Raw genomic sequence first — 20,960 nt, 5'->3', positions numbered from 1 at the left:
CTCTTGCAGAGCAAGTCCTTAAGTGTAACCAACATTAATGGGTAGAGTGATGCTCCCCTCCTTGAGAGAGGATTATCTACAGAATTACTTGAAATTCTTCTGTACAAGAGATTTATCAATTCTCACATTTTTATTTACTTTTTTGCAATCATTTATTTATAATTAGTATAGATGAAGCCATTTTGCTATGCCCCAGGACTTGTTTAAGTATAGTCATAAGCTTATTGGAACATATATTATTTCCTTCACATCTCTGCTTTAGTAACTTCATTTTCTACAAAAATATACATCTTACTATTTTGTCTATGTAACTGAGATTTGAAGTTAGTCTATGACTGAGAAATAGATGGACCTTTGGGTTTATTTTTTCAGTAACTCCTATGCTAAGATTCTTAAATACATGAGTCATGGAATTTTTAAAAACAATCTAAGAGCATACAGATAATTGCAATTGTGAACCTAAGAAGCTTTTCTGATCAGCTTTACTAATATGTGTCTAGAACACGGTAAGAGAGCAGGTCTGTGTGATTCCAATCTTTGCCCTTTATACCCAGAGATTCATTGACCTCTATGCTGTAAGAATCTATATCATTTACAGCTTGTTTAAACATTTAATTTTTGGAGAACAGGTTAGAACTGTAGGCCTGGGCCTCTTGGCTAGCTGAGAGTCTCTGGAAGATTGCTTACCCACTCAAAATATTAGATTCTTTATCTATAAATTGGGGAAGGTGAGCAGTGATTAATAATAATAATAGCAACACCTACTGTAAGAAATAAATAAAGTATTTGATGATTGATGAGAGTTCTTTGCATGGTGCCTGGTGCAGAGTAGGTACTGACTTTTTGTTATCGGTATCAATATCATTATTGTGTTCTTTATTTCCATATTTGTTTATGTGAAATATGTATTGGGTTACCTAGAAGACAAGTCTGAGACATTCATCTGCAAGTGATTAGGACTTGAGGCAGGTAGGATAGGGAAGGGAAGAAGGTGAGCTAGGATATGATCCCATGGAGAGTTCTGGAGTGCAAGTTGCTCTGCTGAAATTGTTCCACATAAAAGTTACAGAGCTGAACTTTTGTACATTGCACTGGTTAACCAGAAGTCTAAGGACCATCTTCTGAATAAGGTTGTCTCAGGTGCAAGGCATCATCAGCACAGTAGCGCAGAACCAGTAAGAGCAATGGGAGGAGACCTGGGTGGGACACCATCTTCCCAACTACATAGTGAACTCTGTATAGAGAAGACATTTAGTAGAATTACAGGTACTTCTTTAATTCTGCAGATTAGAGCAATGAGTTTAAAAAAGGAAAACTGGCCATGGTATGTCTTGTTTGAAACATTTTTCTTTAACAAAATAACCTAGTTTGTTGTGGTTATTGCATTTTTACATTTGTTTTTTTCCACATTAATCAGTGGTAGAGATGGCTTAGTTCTATTCCGGGAAACTAAAATATTTATCAAAAACTACTCATAGAGTCATGTGAATGGAATTACTATTTCCAAAAATTATCACAAAGGTTATAGACCCGTGGTTCTCTAGCTCACGGTACATTACCACTCCTCCTTGTTTAGTACCTCTCCTTTGGCCCCACCGATACACTCTGATTCATTTGGTATGGGGTGAGGCCTGGGTTTTAATTTGCTCTGAAAGCTCTGCAGCCAAGCTTGAGAACAACCAGATTGCAGCACAAAAGAGCCAGTTGGGAAATTGCAAATTGTCTAACTCCTACAAAATGCAAGCAAAATAAAAAAATCTGATTCATCTTGAAATTGTTGTATTAGAAAATGTCAAAGTGTGTATAATAATTTTTTTTATAATAATGGTAAGATATATGTCAGTATGCAAAAATAAAAATGCTCATTCAAGGTGATCCTGAAAATGCAGATATTTTATCATCTTTCCTACTCCCTTCAAAATAGGAGTCCTGGATCTAAAAAATATTAATAAAACCATTTTGAGTAAACTGATAGTACACTAACTTAGGCCTGCTGATAATGTAGTTGAAATGTTAGATCAGGTATATATATAAGTACAACCAAAGTAAAATTATAGTATCCAGTATAAGTAAAAAATTAAGCATTCATAACTAAATACAAATGCTTGAGGGAGACTCAAGCTGGTATTATTTAGCTGGTATAGTTAAAACAGCTCCAACATAATTGTAATCAGATGAAAAGACAGTAAAATGCATGTCATAATATTTTCCTTTCTGTGGAATTAACATAAGAAGTTTCAAAAGCATATTTTTTAAAAATGGAAGCAAGTGAAACAGTTTTAATTACTTTATTGGCTATTAATGGAATGATAATATGTTAATTAGTTTCTAAATAATCTGTAATTTTCCTCCAGTGTATGCATCTATCAACGTTACCTCTTCAGTAATAGTTGCACTTAAAAGAAGTAAAATTATAAAATTGTCAAAGATAAAAATGCATGTTACATAATTATTTTTTTTAAAACATATTGAGTTCTAGCTTTTTCAGGGAATAAGAGCATGAGGGGTTAAAAAAAATACTAGAAAAAATGTTAAAATATAGAACCTTTCAAAATACATGGCCATCAATTTTTTAAAAGTTTAATCCTGATTGTCACTATAATTTTATGAAGATTACACTTTTAAAATGCCAGTTTTGTTTTTCCTGGCCACAACAAAACAAAATAAAACATAACAGACAAACAAACAAACAAAAGCTACCTCTAGGTTTCTGCTGGCTTTTCTAAGTTTGCCAGATAAATGTCTCAATTGAAAAACTGTAACTGTGATTTATTGGGCTTGAAATATGAAGCATATCTTTCATGTTGGAATTTCAAATATCTTATTAAGCAATGGTAAGGTCTATTTGGTACTTAATCAAAACAAATCACAAAACAAGTATGTGTTGTACTTCACCCTCTCTCAGGAACCACCCACTAATGGAGATGGAGGAAGGAGATATTCTCACACTTTTCAATTGCCTTATTTTTCTTTCCAGCAGAGTTCTAAAACTATTGCGTCTTAGATTAGTAAACATTCAGAGTTACATAAACATATATGCTTGCAATAGCAACTTTTGATGCACAAGATCTATATCATAAATTATATATGACAAAGTTGCCTATAATTTTTCTCAATATAATGAAGAGAATGGGTCTCAATTATTTTGGGGAGGATGCCATTATTAAGGTAGCATATATTAACTTGATTTTCACAAATGTTTCAAAATAAAATTTTTCAAATCTTATAAAAGGGAAAATGTTTGCATGCTTCTGTAAAAATCTTTCATGAATATCTTCGATGTTTGGAAAACATTGCTTCTCGTGTTTTTTTAAATGAAATCTAGTCATTTAAAGTATACATTTCACCTTTAATTTTTCCTTTTTGACATTTTTCTCCATGAGGACAATGGTGCTGAATCATGTGAGATGAAATGTACTTACAATTTGAACTTATCAATTTGTTGAAAGAAAATGGAAAACTAGGAAACATGATAGAAACAATATTAAAGCATTAACAAATATAATAAGGCAAGAATTCTTGCAACATACTGAAATATGAACAGGACTGAATAAAAATGGATGTTTTGTTCAAAAAAGCCATGAGCAACCATGGAATGATAAGTACAGAATTATACTCACCTTTATGTGAATTAAAGAGTTTAACTATGACTGGCTACTTAATTGGCCTGGTTGTAACACTGCTGTTACCTCCCTCAGGATATGCAGAATTGGATAAATGGAAATTCAGAGCTTTTATTACATTTTAATTGTATTTTATTAAGGCACAGAAAATAAGACATTTTTGTGGTTTTATTATTACCATGGTAATTTGTCAAGAGGAAGACTTTAATGGTTTAAATACTAATTTATTCAAAGGTAGATTAAGCTTTACAGAAAAAAGAAATGGTTGCTCAGAGATTTGGACATGCTGAGGAATAAAAGATAACATTTGCTGTAATAACACATGCTGATCCTTTAAAAAAGAAAACAGATTAAGAAAAATCTGCATTTCATGAAAAGCCAAAGGAATAAATAAAACCATAACAAAGACAAATACATATTTATTCATTTAACAAATACTTATTAATTGCCTGCTTTGTCTACCAGCAACTTTTTATCATTGGCTATACAAAGTCAAATTACACATTGTCCTGCCTGTGAGGGGGTTAGTGGGAGGCAGAGAGTGTTAATCAAGTTATATAGGATAGTGCTGTAAAGGCTTGGTGTTCTATGGAATTCCAGAGTGACCTGTGAGAGTGAGGGGGGGGGGGGTTTCCCCAGAAACTCTTGTATTCACATTGAATTTTGAAGCAATAGGAGGTAGTTAATGTAAAGGAAATAAGGGCAGTCCAGTGCAATATGGTAAAGCAGACAAACAGCAGGAATTAGAGAAGTAGGAAAGGCCAGATAACAAAAGGTCCTATTTGTCAGTGTAAGGGGTTTGAAATTGATCCTGAAAGTTTCAAGGAGCTACTAGAAGGGTTTTTGTTTGTTTGTTTTTTAAATTGAGGTAATATTTACATATAGTGAAATATACTCACTGGAAGCTTCTTAGCAGGCCAAGATTACTGTATAGTGAAAGTTCCATGTTAGAAAGATGGCTTGGGCAGCGGTATGAAGAATACGCCATTTACCACCTGTCTTTAGAGTCATCATCTTATACCAGGTGTCTCACATGTTTGTTGCTCACCAACTATCTATATGCTACATACTTGTCCTACCCACTTCAGTTAGGCAAGGCCATGTGACTAGATCTGGCCTATGCGTTGGGCCAAATGATAATAAGATTTGGTGAGGGCTCATCCAGCTTTCATTCTCCCCTTTGATGCAAATGTAGAGCTGTGCCCTGTATGGTACAACCTCTCTCAGCCAGACTCCCTGAATAACTAGGTGAATTACAATGTAAGTGAAAAAAATTTTGTTCTAACCTAACATGATAATACATTCTGATCAGCTCCTTTATTCTTTGAAAAGTTCATTTCCTGTCACTTTCTAACATTAGGTGTGTCACAATTCTTGGTAATTTTAATACCTATGTTGATGGCACTTCCAATATTCCAGGTGTTCTGTTACCTGACTTTTGCTTGTCAAGTAATCTTGTCCCCCACCCAACCTCAGCCATTTGCTTCCATGATTGCACACTTGTATTTTATGATCACCAAACATTCTCATTTTAAGCATCTTCCTCTCTGACTCTTAGCTTCCATCTTTCTAGCCAACTCCATTGGGACTACTATTTATTAATCCAAATTTTCACTATCTCTCACTCCCCTCATGCCCTCACTTTTGTATCACTCTAGGTCCTAAGGCCATCATTATGTTACTTCTTTACAAATTCCATAAACTCATTTGTCCCCCTTTTTTCTTTTGTTTTAAATGCTCCCCTTGAAAAACTTCAAATCTAGCTAAAATCAGTTCTGTCATCTCTGCACCTGAATCTTTGAAAATAAATGTGGCTGAAAAGAAAAAAATAAAGAAAAAAAACCTAACAACCTACCATGCCGACTGCTCTCATGCTAGATTCATGACTTAAATATATGTTTCCCTTGTGCAATAATTCTCCTACAACTTTTAATTAGTATTTTAAACTTCCTCCTCTGTTCTTGTCTCCACCACCACATCACTAAACTCACTTATAGATGATCACTTTGCTTCCTATTTCTTTAGAAAAAGTGATTTATTATCAGAAAAGACTTTTCTCAGACTCCAACCACATATATCATCTATATGTCAGTCATATGCTCTGCCTTCCACCCTATAACTGAGTAACCCATCTGCAATCCATTCCTGTCCCCTCACTCTGCTCTAGTAATGCAGGTCTGCTGACACTCACAGACCAGGAAAGCTTCCTCCTCAGGACTTTCCTGCTTCCTAGTCCCTCTATCTTGAGTATTATTCCTTAAGATATCTGCAGGTCTGGTTCTTTCTCTGCCTTTGGATATCTGTACAAACATTTCCGTCTAAGTGAGGTGATCCTGACAGCCCTAGATAAACACTTTTATTTTCTTGGCAATCTTGTGAGTTAGATATTATTATTCCATATTACAGTTGAAGTAAAATATTTACAAGATATTTGAAAGGAGGGTAAAAAATATCACAGAACAGTTACTATCTATAGAGTTATTTTGTACCAGGGATTCAAAGCTATTTACATGTATTAACTCATTTAATCATCATAATAAGAACTTTATTATTATCCATAGATATCAAATAAAATGTCCAGAATCACATGGTCATTAAACAGCATAGATAACTAACAGAGCTTCTTTAAATTATTACTCTTTCTTTTGTACTCTATAAGCTGTTGGTATTATCTATTATCACTCAATCATGCAAAAATTACATTATTGGTCATAAATAGGTACATACGGATAGGTTACACAAATTTTTACAATTAAGTGTCTTCTTTTTTAATTCATACTAACTTGGTTATAATTTTTTGAATAATAAAATAGTAAAAACAAGTGTAATATAAATTTTGAGTTGCTGACATTTCCATATGTGCTTTAGTCTATATTGTAAATGTTTATCACAATCCTGGTCTCCCCAATATCTGTTTCTTAATGTCGATATAGAGTAATTTTAGAAATGTCGAGACATAACTTCTAGAAAATACTATTGGAATTTTGCCCTAACTTCTCTCTTTAGCTATCTTTTGAAATATTATTTGTGCAGCTAGTTTATCATTACAACATAGATGATGCCTAAAAAAATAGTTGAGATTTCACAGAACTACAAAATATTTAAAACACAAGAAATGTGAAGATTCTAAATAAAGAATTGGTTAATCTCTCTAACCTGATTATAGGAATAATTATGTAAAATACAACTTTCATAAACAGGTATACATATACATATAGTAAAATTTTGTCTCAAATTTGCAATAATTTTAAACGTCATTTGGCTGGTCAGATTACATTTGTTTGTAAATTACCGATTAAGTTTCCTATGCTACCTCCCATCACATAAGAGTGTAATTTTGTATATGCACAAGAAATTGAGTTCATTATACTGCTCATTAGTGTATGCAAACTTCATCTCTTTTCTATTTTTTCCTCATGCCTGATCTCTACTTTTCTTCTTATCATGCAGTTGAAGCTCATTCTATTGTGTTTGATATGCCTTCAAATATTAATTTAATCTTATAGAATGTATAGAATTATTTGTATATGTACATTTAAAATTTTCCATATATTGAGTGGGGGAAAAATAGTTATGAGTACATGAAACACAGAGTTTATAATTTATTAACTATTGTATTATTTTTCATACAAACAACTTAGAAACTATTTTTGCCCCATCATGTGGTGTACGGGGTCTTTTTTGTGGAGGTGAGGGAGGACTTGTGGGTGGTAACCAGAAAGAAAAATACTTCTATAAGCAGGTTATCTTTCAAATGTTGTTAAGTTTACTTGAATCTCTGTTTTAAGGGCTGTGTTGTACAAAGAAAGAATATGGATATTTTTATTAAACAAGTGTGAACTCAAACAATATTATAATCAAACTGGTTTCTTTTTTAAACCGTGTATTTTATCTCTCTCTGAAATTGGAAGCAGTAAAAAATGCCCCAGAAGCTAACATATAGCAAGCATAGATGATTATTTGTAAATAAGGTATCTTAAGTCTTAAACTTCTTAAGTTTTTTTAAAGTATATTTTATTATGTTGTTACAGTAGCTCAATTTTTTCCCCTTTGCTTGCCTCTGCCCACTACTCCCCTTCCCTCTAGCAATCCCACCCCCCTTAGTTCACGTCCATGGGTTGTGCATATAAGTTCTTTGGCTTTACCCTTTCCTATATTATTCTTAACTTCCCCCTGTCTATTTTGTACCAAGTGAATATGCTTCTTAATCCCTGCACCATTTCCTCATTTCTCCTTCTCCCCCCTCCCAACTGATAACCCTCCAAATGATCCCCATACCTATGATTCTGTTCCTATTCTGGTTTGCTTAGTTGGATTTTGTTTTTATTTTTTAGATTCAGTTGTTGATAGTTGTGAGTTTGTTGTCATTTTAATGTTTGTAATTATGATCTTCTTTTTCTTAAGTAAGTCCCTTTAACATTTCATATAATAATAGTTTGGTGATGATGAGTTCCTTAAGCTTCACCTTGTCTGAGAAGCACTTTACCTGTCTTTCCATTCTAAATGATAGCTTTGTTGGATAGAATAGTCTTGGTTGTAAGTCCTTGCTTTTCATCACCTTGAATACTTCTTGCCAGTCCCTTCTTGCCTGCAAGGTTTCATTTGGGAAATCAACTGAAAGTTTTATAGGCACCCCTTTGTAGGTAACTCTCTGCTTTTCTCTTACTGCTTTTAAGATTCTCTCTTTATCTTGAACCTTTGGCATTTTAATTATGCTGTGTCTTGGTGTGATCCTTTTTGGGTCTAGCTTGTTTGGGAATCTCTGTGCTTCCTTGTCTATTTCCTCTGCCAAATTTGGGGAGTTTTCCTTCATTATTTTCTCACATAAGTTTTCAATTTCTTGCTCTTCCTCTTCTCCTTCTGGCATCCCTATGGTTCGAATATTTTCAAGTTTAAAGTTGTCCCAGAGGTTTCTAAACCTCTTTTCATTTTTTTCAATTCTTGTTTCCTCATTCCATACTGGTTGTACTGGTTGACTGTTTTTTTCTTCCTTATGTCTTAAATCATTGATTTGAACCCCGGTTTCCTTCCCTTCACCACTGGTTTTGTGTGGATTTTCCTTTGTTTCATTTAGCATAGCTTTCACTTCTTCCCTTATGCGTTTGCCATACTTAAGGATATCTGTCAAGTCTGTGAGCATCTTTATCACCAGTGTTTTAAACTCTGCATCTGTTAGGTTGGCTATCTCCTCATTTGTTAGGTTGGCTATCTCCTTGTCGCTTAGTTCTACCACCAGAACCTTGATCTGTTCCCCCTTTTGGGCCATACTTTTCTGTCTCCTCAACTTGACAGGCTCCTGTGTGTGTTTGCCTCTGTACCTTAGATAGAGCTGTTGCTTCTGTTATGTTGTTAGGGGCAGAGCCTTAGGTATTCCTCAGTACAGAATAACCAATTTCACCACGTTGTGGCACTGTATGTGAGGGATGGGTTTGAGAGAGAACAATGCCACTTGCTCAGCACTCGCCCCCTTTCCAGGCACTTCTCCCACTTCCATATGGGACTGGTGCCTCTCTAGCTGTTTCCCTGGCTGTTGTTCCCAGAGTGGGTGGGTCTGTGGATGTTCTAGGACCATGGGGGCCTTTTACATAAGTGGCTCTGCTGAGATATCAGCAGTTCCTTCCTCTGTTCCTACCCCCACTGCCTTGCACAGTCGGAAGAAATGAGGCTTTATTTTCCCTGGTGCTGGGATTGTGCTATGCGATCTGGTCTGGTGCTGGGAATGCTCCCCAGGTGTCCCTCCTGACTTTTTAAAATGTGTGACTGTGCTTTCTGCTGGCCTGATGCTGCTGCTGTGGCTGCTGCCACCACACGGCGTCCTTTCTGCCCCAGCTCCACCCCTCCTACCTGTCTGGATGAGTATTTCTTCTTTATATCTTTGTTGGATTTCCATGCAGCTCTATTTTCTGGAACTTCTGGTTGTCTCTAGCTTTGAGGTAGTTGTATTCCTTTTTAGTTGTAGAGGGAGACGCAGCATGTCTCTCTAGGTTTCCATCCAATCTTCTTAAGTTTTGAAATTAATTTTTACTGGCAAAGGCTAAGTAGAATCAAGTCATGGTTTGAAAAAAGATCTCTATGTGTTGGACAGCCATATCCATTCCAAGGTGAAGAGCTCAGGAGAAGGAAACAAGGGTGATGATGGTATCACCAACTACTTTCCCTACTCACCTTGATAATGAGGTCTTTTTCTCCTTTTTTTCTTGTTCTTATTTTGATTGATATATGTAGGTAAGATAAGATGATTATAAATGAGCTGTTATAAATTCAAGAAGAGTAAGAAACAGGAGACTCAAAGAAGATAGAGAAGAAAGCATTGTTAGAGCTCTGTCTTGGAAATTTTCTTAGAGGAAGAAATATTTGAGAAAAATCTTAAAAGGTGACTCATCAGGTGATTTTATCAGGTAAATGAGGAAGAGAAGAACATTTCTGATAGAGAACTAATATCTGCAATACCATAGAGGCATAAAACAACACACTTTGTTCAGGAAGTTAAAAACAGTTCATTAATGCTGATCTGTAGACAGAGTTCAAGGGCCAACTAGGTAGAGTTATTAAAGTGAGCCGGGAAGGGTAGGGCTCCTGAGAAGAAATTATACTTCATTTTAGAGCAATGAAAATTCTCTGAAATTTTATATTTTTTTAATGAGAAAACTGTATTTATTATGGAAAAATTTAAAAACAGAAAGGTAAACAAGATTAAAAGAAATTTACTCACCGTTCATCATTCTGACTGAGATAACTGCTGTTAACATTCCTTATTGTATTACCAGTCTCATCCATATATCCATCTATCTATATTTTTAATATATTATTTTAACTTAAAATTTAGTTCACTTAATTTGTTTATCTTTTTTGTTTACAAAATAAAGATGACAGCATTTTTACAATTATCTTTTTAACTTAATTCATTGTATTATTCCAGTAATTATATTCCTATAGAACATGATAGTCAAAATAAATCTCATTGTGTTTAAAAGTTAAATTCTTAAAATAATAAAACACTATGTTGATGAGTATATTTTTTAAAAAGTGAACTAGTTACTTCTTAGTCTTGGCAATAGAGATTATTTCTATTTTCTTGTCTTATCTGATTTTCTTTCAATAACTTTATCAATAAATTTTAGTGTAAACATTGTCTGCAGATGTTTAGATTTGCTCTCCTAATTGCTATGGCCATTTTATGGAGAGGTCCAGAAATACACCAATGTCAATGGCATTTTTTCCATTTTGTTCTGAAAACACTCCAATTATCACTCTCTCCATTCAATGCATATAGAATTACACTCTCGAAAAAATTATAAGCTCCTCCCTGTTGCTAAATGCAATATAAAATTTTTAGTCAACTTCCTTCTTAATCTATAAGAATCACTTGGCATGGCTGATCGATTCCTCTTCCTTGAAACACTGTTTTGACTTGGCTCCAGGACACCTATTCTTGTGATTTTTCTTCTTCACTGCCAATGCCTTTTGAATGTCATTTTTCTGGTTTCTCATGTCTTGGTTTCTGAACTTGGTGTCAACATAAGAGCATTGAAACCTGTAGAGAATTTTTATAAAAATATATTTGAGCCAAATAGAGAACATGTCCAGAAACAGCATCTCAAGAGACTGAGAGAAAAATGATCCAATGATCCTTTAGAGCAGTGGTTCTCAACCTTCCTAATGCCGCGACCCTTTAATACATACAGTTCCTCATGTTGTGGTGACCCCCAATCATAAAATTATTTTTGTTGCTACTTCATAACTATAATTTTGCTAATGTTATGAATCATAATGTAAATATCTGATATGCAGCATGTATTTCCATTGTTACAATTTGAACATAATTAAAGAATAGTGATTAATCACAAAAACAATATGTAATTATATATGTTTTCCAATGGTCTTAGGTGACCCCTGTGAAAGGGTCGTTTGACCCCCAAAGGGGTCGCGACCCACAGGTTAAGAACCGCTGCTTTAGAGTGACAGTTTGCAGCTCCTCTATCGGCAGCCGTCCGTCTCAAGAGACGATGGTGTAGCTTCTTAAGAGTCTATCTGCACCGCCGAGAATGGCTGTGCAGTCCGACTCGGGAGTGACACGGTATCTGTCTCCTCCCGTGTTGAATCGACATCTTGTGATGACGCTGGAGTGTCCTCTCCAGTGAAGCTGAAGCTACAGAGCCTGGGCAGAGTGATATGGAGGGTCTGCTGTTGCCCATGCAGCAGACCCCCCCCTCTCTTCGCAGCTCAAGGATCCAAGGGAAAGATGGAGTCAATACAGCTTGGCTTCAGGTGCGCCGCAGGAGTTGCCGGTGTTGACTACAACGTCAAACCGCCTTAGGGACTCCGGCTCCGGATTTTCTGTCGGGGTTTACTCCCTTAGCCTTTCCCCTGAAGAGGTATGCTGCAAGGCAGCGGAGGCTTTTTGGAGTCAGAGTTGTCCTTCTCTGATGTGCCCTGACTGGAAGATCGAACCAGCGACACTTAGCTCGCAGGCCGACGCTCAATCCACTGAGCCAAACCAGCTCCTCTGATGCATTTAGAATTAAAGCAGGAATGTAAGAAAGATTACATGAAGGTAAGAGAAAACAAGGTGGGGACTGGATTACAAGATAGTCAAAAAAATTATGTGCTTTCTTGAGAGTGGCTTCTCTTGAAGGATCTGAAAAGAGGCATTTTAAAGGTGTATTAATCTAGATGCACAGAAGCAATGGACAGGTCTTGCTTTAGGCAAAGATAAACCTTTTATTATATGCCTGGGGTATGATCTGTCTGGTTAAGAATTTAAGATTAGATCACTTCATGATGTTTTACCTTCCATAGAATCCCTTTTTTGTCCACAACTGGAATTCACCACTGCTCACTCTTTGGATTTCATATACATGTGAAATATATAAGGTATGTCTGTAAAAGTCGTTGTCGGCAGCCGTCCGTCTCGAGAGACGATGGTGTAGCTTCTTAAGAGTCTATCTGCACTGCCGAGAATGGCTGTGCAGTCCGACTCGGGAGTGACATGGTATCTGTCTCCTCCCGTGTTGAATCGACATCTTGCAATGATGCTGGGGTGTCCTCTCCAGTGAAGCTGAAGCTACAGAGCCTGGGCAGGGTGATATGGAGGGTCTGCTATTGCCCATGCAGCAGACCCCCCCCTCTCTTCACAGCTCAAGGATCCAAGGGAAAGACGGAGTCAATACAGCTTGGCTTCAGGTGCGCCGCAGGAGTTGCTGGTGTTGACTACAACGTCAAACCGCCTTAGGGACTCCGGCTCCGGATTTTCTGTCGGGGTTTACTCCCTTTGCCTTTCCCCTGAAGAGGTATGCCGCAAGGCAGCGGAGGTTTTTTGGAGTCAGAGTTGTCCTTCTCTGATGTGCCCTGACTGGAAGATCGAACCAGCGACACTTAGCTCGCAGGCCGACGCTCAATCCACTGAGCCAAACCAGCCAGGGGGGGTCTGTAAAAGTACAACCATTGGTAATATAACAAGATGGTTTGCAGGACATCAATGTAACCTGACAGTCAAGGAGAGTGGACTGGAACGCGCATGCATGAACAATGGTGATTTCACTGTACTAGTCAGCAGGGGCAGTAGATGCTGTTGAGTGAGTATGTGTACTGTGTGGCCATTGCATTCAAAATGACTGAGTGAGTAGAGCAATGAATCTGGATTACATTTTGCATTAAGCTTGAATATTCCTCTGTGAAAATTATTCAGATGATTCAGAAGGCTAGAGCTATGAGCAACTGGTGATTGGCAGCTTCATTACCACAACATGCTTGCTTATGCATCTCGTCTCATGCACAGTTTTTCTGCAAAACATCATCACCCAGGTGACTCAGCCCTGCTACAGCCAAGATTTGATGCCCTGTGACTTCTAGCTTTTCCCAAACTAAAATTACCTTTGAAAGGGAAGAGATTTCAGGTCATCAATGAAATTCAGGAAAATTTGATGGCGCAGCTGATGGCAATTGGGAGTATTGTGTGATGTCCCAGGGTGCCTACTTTGAAGGGGACTGAGGTGTCATTGTCCTATGTACAATGCTTCTTGTATCTTTTCCAATAGATGACTATTTTTCATATTATATGACTGAATAATTTCTGGACAGATTTCATATATATGAAGTATATATATGAAATATATATTCTCTGATAATTTTTGTCTTTGGTTTTTATATATCAACTTTACTATTTATATGGTGTATGAACTCCCAGATCTTTTTCTAGCCCAGCCTTTTTCTGTGAACACCAATCTCATGTAGCTATTTGTTTATATTTCTAATCATCTAACAGGCATTTCTAACATAACATGTCCAAAATCAATTTCCTCATTTTACCCATAATTTCTGCTCCTCACACAGTTGCCCAGTCTCGGTTAATGAAAGTAGCATCCTTTCATTTGCTCATGTAAAAAATTTTAGGGGAAGTACTTGACTTCTCACATGCCATGCACAAACTATCAATGGTAATATTGGCTGTAATTTAAAATATATCCAAAATTGAATGTTTCTCACCATTTTCACTACCATGACCTTCAAGCCACCACCAGCTCAGCCAGCAGTATTGCAAAAGTCTACTAACTTGTCTTCCTGCTTCAGGTTTTGTACTAATCACCCAGTTTACTCACCACATATTGATCACTTTAAAATGCATATTAATAATTTCATTCATCTGCTCAAAACTCTCCAGTGACTTTTCATGTCATTCAAAGTTTAAAATGTATTGAATGTTCTGCAAACCCTTACATAACATGACTTTCTTCATATCTTTGATCTTATTCTCTCTTCTTCTTATCTTTGCCTTTGTTATTTCAGCTATACCCTCACTTTTCTGGAAATAAGTCAGATATACTCTTGTCTCAGGAACTTCTATATGCTCTTTTCTCTGCTAAACGTGCCTTCCACCCAATACCCCCACACTCAATCTCTTATATAATTCTGTTTTCTGTTTGTGTTTTAAAAATGTTACTCAGAAAAGGTAATAAGCTTCTTGGAATGCCCTGGTCACTCTATTTAAAATAACTGCCTCCTATTATGCTTTATTTATACAAATTATTAATTTGTTAATTTCTCCTTGCACTGCCATGTAAGCTCCATGAGAGTGAGAATGTTTTCTGTTGTTGTTTCTTACTATGTTTCTAATAATGTAACACTACTATGTCATTATAATTTTCTAAGATGATTGAATAAAATGTGGAAATTTGACATTCAAAATACAATATAAAGAATAGTTTCTAATGTAACTTTATAATTGAATTCAACTTACACTTTACCTATATTAATGTGTCTTTTTCTAAAATGAACATTGTTGAATTATTTATCACATAGTACTTATCATGACGGAATCATAAAATTTACAGCTGGCACAGTATTAGACAAAAAACAATATTCTCACTGATGATTTTTCTTTTTTAAATTTGTCATTATTCTTAAGCTGTTACTTTTTTACAGCTAAAGAAAACATCTGCAAGATGAATAAGGAACCCACAGTATGAAAAAACATTTTCACCAATGATACATCTGAGAAGAGTTTAATCTCCAAAATATACAAAGAACTAATACAACTCAATGCCAGGAAGACAAACAACCTAATTACAAAATAGGTAAAAGACATAAATAGACACTTTTCCCAAAAGGACACGCAGAGGGCCCATAGACATATGAAAAAATGCTCAACATCATTAATCATCAGAGAAATGCAAATTAAAACCTCAATAAGATATTACTTTACACCTGTCAGAATGGCTACCATCAATAAATCAACAGACAACAAGTGCTGGTGAGGATGTGGAGAAAAGGGAACCCTACTGCACTGTTGGTGGGACTGCAGATTAATGAGAATGGACTGTGGATGATTTTTCATAGATTATTTTACTCATATAATAAGATGATACTCCAAGCACATTTTGTTCCAAGCCATATGGGATTAAGAGGTAAAAAAGAAAATAAGAAAAGAAATCAAAGATTTTTTCTTAATTTAAAAAACAATTAAAATTGTTTTAAAAGTGAAGATATTCAGAACATGCTACCCCAAAACATGGCAACTTGGCATACTGATTATTTAAAATTGAAGAAACTTGAGAAATGGCAGAAAGGATTTTCTGACCTCTCTTTCTCCCCGGAAGTAATTCATAAGACCCTCATGTGAGAAGTGCCCTCCCTATACCCAGAGGGAGGGAGCAACCTTATCTCTGAAGATGAAGGGATGCCAAGAGGAATCTGAAGAAGTAGGCATTTCTGCTTCCCCTAGTTTACTACCCTTAGGTCATACCCTTTTATCTTATATATTTTCATAACTTTCTACTGTTCATCAAACCTAGTATAAAAATGCTCAGGCTTAACCAGAGAAATCTTAATTCCATTCAGCCAGTTTACCAGCTATAATAAAAAATTTAAAATATCAGTTTTCATAAAAAACTCAAAAGTTTAAATCAAAACACAGTAAAACAATTTTTAAATTAGACCGTATTTTACTAATATCATATTGAAAATACACAGTGTTTAAGCTTTTAGCTTCATACCAAGTATAATGTAAGATGAAATATCTTGTTAAAAATGATAGGAATGTTTATATTCTAATAGCTAGACTATCACAACATTCCACTATCAGTGACCCTGATCCACTTCTTATTTCTCACATAATGACCATATCATAGCCCTACATCCATACATAGCTCTGTGGCATCTCCATTGGAAGGGTAAGAATTCTAGCTCTTCCATGAATGACAATGGCTAATGTGGGAAGGAATGGGGAATCTTCAAACAGTAAACATATGTAAAAATCGCCTTGTCCTGCTTCCAAACAGCTGTCAGTCACAGGCTACCCACAACAAGACCCCTCTGAGAATAAAAGTTAGCTATCTCTTCCTGTTTGTAATCTTCACAGAGGATTCACAGCAGGCAGAATAGCAAGATGGCTACCTGGGAAATCAAGCTTGTGGGGCATATAACAATAAGAACGACACAATCAAATGAACCAGGATGTTAGGGCACTTTTCACTGGATGCCTGTTTAGCACACATGACCCCAGTGGCTAAGAGAACAATGGAAATCCCAAGAGAATTAACCAGTTTGTATCAAACCCTCAGTTTAGGTTCAGGCATGTGCTCTTTGTTTTGCACTGTTAAAAACATCCAAAATCTGAGCGTTGTGCTCCACAGATAAAGACAATGCCTTGATCTTCTTTCTTTTCACAAATAGGATTACAGTGCTATTTGTTGTCTTGCTTAAAATACACTTTTTTTGGTTGTTGTTGTTCTTGTTTACCCTCAAGTGCTTGATTGACAATACCCTGGGAGATGTCACAGGTTCTGTAGCAATCATTGTGGTGTCCTTGAGCAAGAAAGATGCCAGGAAGACTCTCTTCCAGGTGCTTTTTCAATGAACCAGGATGGCCTCTTACAGGGCTCACTTTTACAATGCTCTAACATCAGCTGATGTCGATGTGAAGAGCAGATAAGAAAGAAGACATTAAATGGTGTAGGGGAAAAAGTGGGGAGACTAAGTTCATTAAGGACCCCCATCTGAAAGCAGCATGTGCGGAATGTCAATTTAATAATAGAATTGACAGCTCTCCTCTGGTGTCACTCTGTCACAATAGCTTCTTTGACAACTTATAAAATGGATTCTTTGTAGATGTCAGTGAGTGGCACTACATACATTTGTGAATGCCTTGAATAACTGGCATTCTCCCTCATGCCACATTTCCAGGATCTGTCCCAAGAATCTTTTCAAATTGACCCAGGGAACTAGTGTATGAAAACCCAGTGTACCTTATCTTATCCCAAATACAGCACATAATGTTGGAAACCCATCATCATCATGTTGTAAATCAGTATGTTAACTAGTTTGGAAAATATTAATTGGATAGAAGGTATTTTTGTATTATTTTACCCTACTAACACTAAAATAAAATGCATCTAATAATTTATTAACTTTCTGATAGGCTTAGTATAAGCTGATTTCATAATTCAGTGATGAATTTGACCTTTCAATATGTTGGTAGATCATTCTCATGAATTGAATTAACCAATAATGTGCATAAGCTGAGATGAGAATTTTTAAAACCTAGAATGACATTGAACATAAAATACAAAGAATAATGTAGAAACCCCCCAAAATTTCTTAGCACTAAATTTATAAGATTATATCACTTAGATTATTCTTTTGTTATTAAACATTTTTTCCTGACCTATTAGAATTGAATTAGTCAGGAATATAAAGTAAAAACAATGCAAAATGGATTTCCTAAATGTCCAAGGTATACTTTATTTAAATTTCAATCACTCATCTTATGTTTTGGAAAATTATTTAATTTTTTCATTCTAGCAATGTTATCTCAAGTTGTTATTAATAAATGAGCAACTATCTACAAAGCATTTGAGAAAAGATGGAAATATATAAATTTTATTTATTATAGTTATCATAAAACATTGATTTGACCATATCAATGACAGTTTTTTTCACTGTGCCGAAACTAAAATTATAAAATACATAAAATTATATTTTGATGATAAGAATATTGAACACTTTTTTTTTTAGTGCCAGGCTATAGGAAAACATGTATATTACAGTTTTTCAAGAAAATATTTATTGATTCATTGATTCTTTTAAGTATGTTTGATTTCTTTGAAGAGTAATCTTAAAGCATTTCAAATAGTTACCTAACAAGGTATGAATTTTATCTATAAATAATAGGCACAAATTAGAAATTATTGAGCTAATTTATAACTACATTATTTTGTGCTGATATTATGTTTATTTAATCTGCCTATTCACTTTAGTCAGTAATATTCAACATTGCACTATGTGTAGAATTAATTTTAATTTTGGCTGGAAAGAAGAGAAGCATAAAGTAATTTTACTGTTAATTTATAAAACTCTGAAGCTGGAAGGGAAATCAAGGATTCACAAATTTAACTGTATTATTTTAACTTTGAGGAAATTGAAGCCACAAAGTTAACTGACTTTCAGAATTCAGATAATATTTCTGTGAGTGATTACAATGTAGAACATGTGGATCAGATATTGTCAAATAATTTAAAGTTTTTTAATAACAATACAGAAAAGCAGCTAAAATCTTTGTGAAACATCCCCATTACACATTATGGTTTGCCCTATATCTGTGGACTATTGGGCAGTCTGCAACAAAATGTATATACACAAACCTGTTTTCTGAAAATATTCAATAAACAGCAAATGTAACACAGGTAACTAACCATTATTTACTCTGTTGTCAATATTGATTTGTCTTAACAGTTAACTAAAGTTATTAAAATAAAGTATTACCTTAAGGGTATATGAAGAATTGAGAGCATAATTATTTTATATTTAATAGATAATATTAATTAACAAATAAAACAGCCTATGAAATGGAAGAAAATATTTGCAAATCATATATCTGATAAGGGATTAAAATCTAAAATATATGAGGAACTCATACAGCTCAAGAGAAAAAATATATTTGAAGACAATAAGAACTAGATGTCTGTACTATTTTATTTTTGGTTTTTCAATTACAGTTGTCCCCTTTTCCCCTAATTTCTCTCCCCCACCCAACCCACCCCCTCTCCCGCAATCATATCCCTCCCCGTTCTCCATGTCCATGAGTCTTTTATATGGGTTCTTTGACTAATCCCTTCCCTTACTTATCCCCCTTCTCTCCCTCTCCCCTCCCCCCTATTGACTGCTATTCTGCTCTTTGTTCTATTTAGTTCCTTTGTTAGTGTTGTTCTTTAGTTTCCTGTATTAGGTGATATCAAATGGTATTTTTCTTTCTTTGCCTGGCTTATTTCACTAAGCATAATTCTCTCTAGTTCCATCCATGTTGTCACAAATGGCAGGAGTTCTTTCCTTCTGCTGCATAGTATTCCATTGTGTAAATGTACCACAGTTTTTTGATCCACTCATCTACAGATGGGCACTTAGGTTGTTTCCAGCACTTAGCTAACATCAAGAAAACAAACAACCCAATTAAAAAATGGGCAAGGGACCTGAACAAACACTTCTCCGAAGAGGACATACAGAAGGTCCATAGACACATGAAAAAATGCTCAATATCATTAGCCATCAGGGAGATGCAAATAAAAACCACAATGAGATACCATTTTACACCAGTCAGAATGGCCATCATCAACAAATCAACAAACAACAAGTGCTGGCGAGGATGTGGAGAAACGGGAACCCTACTGCACTGTTGGTGGGAATGCAGACTGGTGCAGCCACTATGGAGAACAGTATGGAATTACCTCAAAAGATTAAAAATGGAACCGCCTTTTGAACCAGCGACTCCACTACTACGATTATACCCGAAGAATCTTGAAACACCAATTCAAAAGAATTTATGCACTCCTATGTTCATTGCAGCACTGTTTACAATAGATGTCTGTACTATTAGAGTGATCACACTTTTGAGAAATAAACTTTTGATTACCCAACATATTTGTGTGTTTATCAAACTTTGTATGAAGACTGTGCTTGCTCCACAGTTATATTGATGAGCACATTAAGACTGCTAATCACACATCATGTTGTTTTTGTACATTACTTAATTAATTTTACTAGATTATGTCTAAATATTAAATAAATAATGGAATTAAAAGTAATGGCAAGAAGCCCTGGCCAGGTGACTTAGTTGGTTTAGTGCTGTCCTGTGTAACAAAAGGTTTCAGGTTTGACTCCTGGTCAGAAAATAGAAAGATGGGGGAACTGTGATTTTTCATCATGCGAGGATGATTTTTCACCATGTGGGGAATTAGACCAGAAAGATCTCGATGTGTCTTGTCTTTAAAAGAAACCTTCTGTATTGACTGAAACAGTCTTCTCTTATTCATTAGACCCTCCTTTCAAGCACTCTGATCTTTAAAAATAAGAAACCTCTAACTAGTTAATTTCATTATCGTAGAGTGGAAGGTAGCACATGTCTCAGTATGCATTAATTCATTGACATCCTAATTATAAATGGGTGTCCTGTTAATTTACTTACCATGAAATAAGTCCCCTAAGTACCTCACTTTAGATAAACTAAAACAAAATTGAGATCTTGCAGCACAAAAGCAAGTATACTGATGAAATAAGGGAACTACCTTTCAGTTGAGGCTACAGAGCATACCATAAGATTTCTAGTTTAAAAAAGAATAATTTATTAAATGATTGTCTCCTAAATCCATATAAATTTACCAGTAGCAGTAGGTCGTTCCACATATTTTTGAATTTCATCAATGTAAGGAGTAAGTAAAAGAATATAAGTGGTATTCCAATGTCCTAGAACAGTTTTATGTGTTTGTTTATATTGTTGAAAACATGTCACATGAAATACTAAGTTTGCTTCATTATAGTCTCAAAGCAAGATTAAAATGGGTCAAGAAC

The sequence above is a fragment of the Furipterus horrens genome, unplaced genomic scaffold, assembly GCF_987537825.1.
Source record: "Furipterus horrens unplaced genomic scaffold, mFurHor1.1.pri manual_scaffold_1, whole genome shotgun sequence".
Lineage (NCBI taxonomy): Eukaryota > Metazoa > Chordata > Mammalia > Chiroptera > Furipteridae > Furipterus > Furipterus horrens.
The sequence above is the reverse complement of the archived record's forward strand: the minus strand, read 5'-3'. Positions refer to the sequence as shown.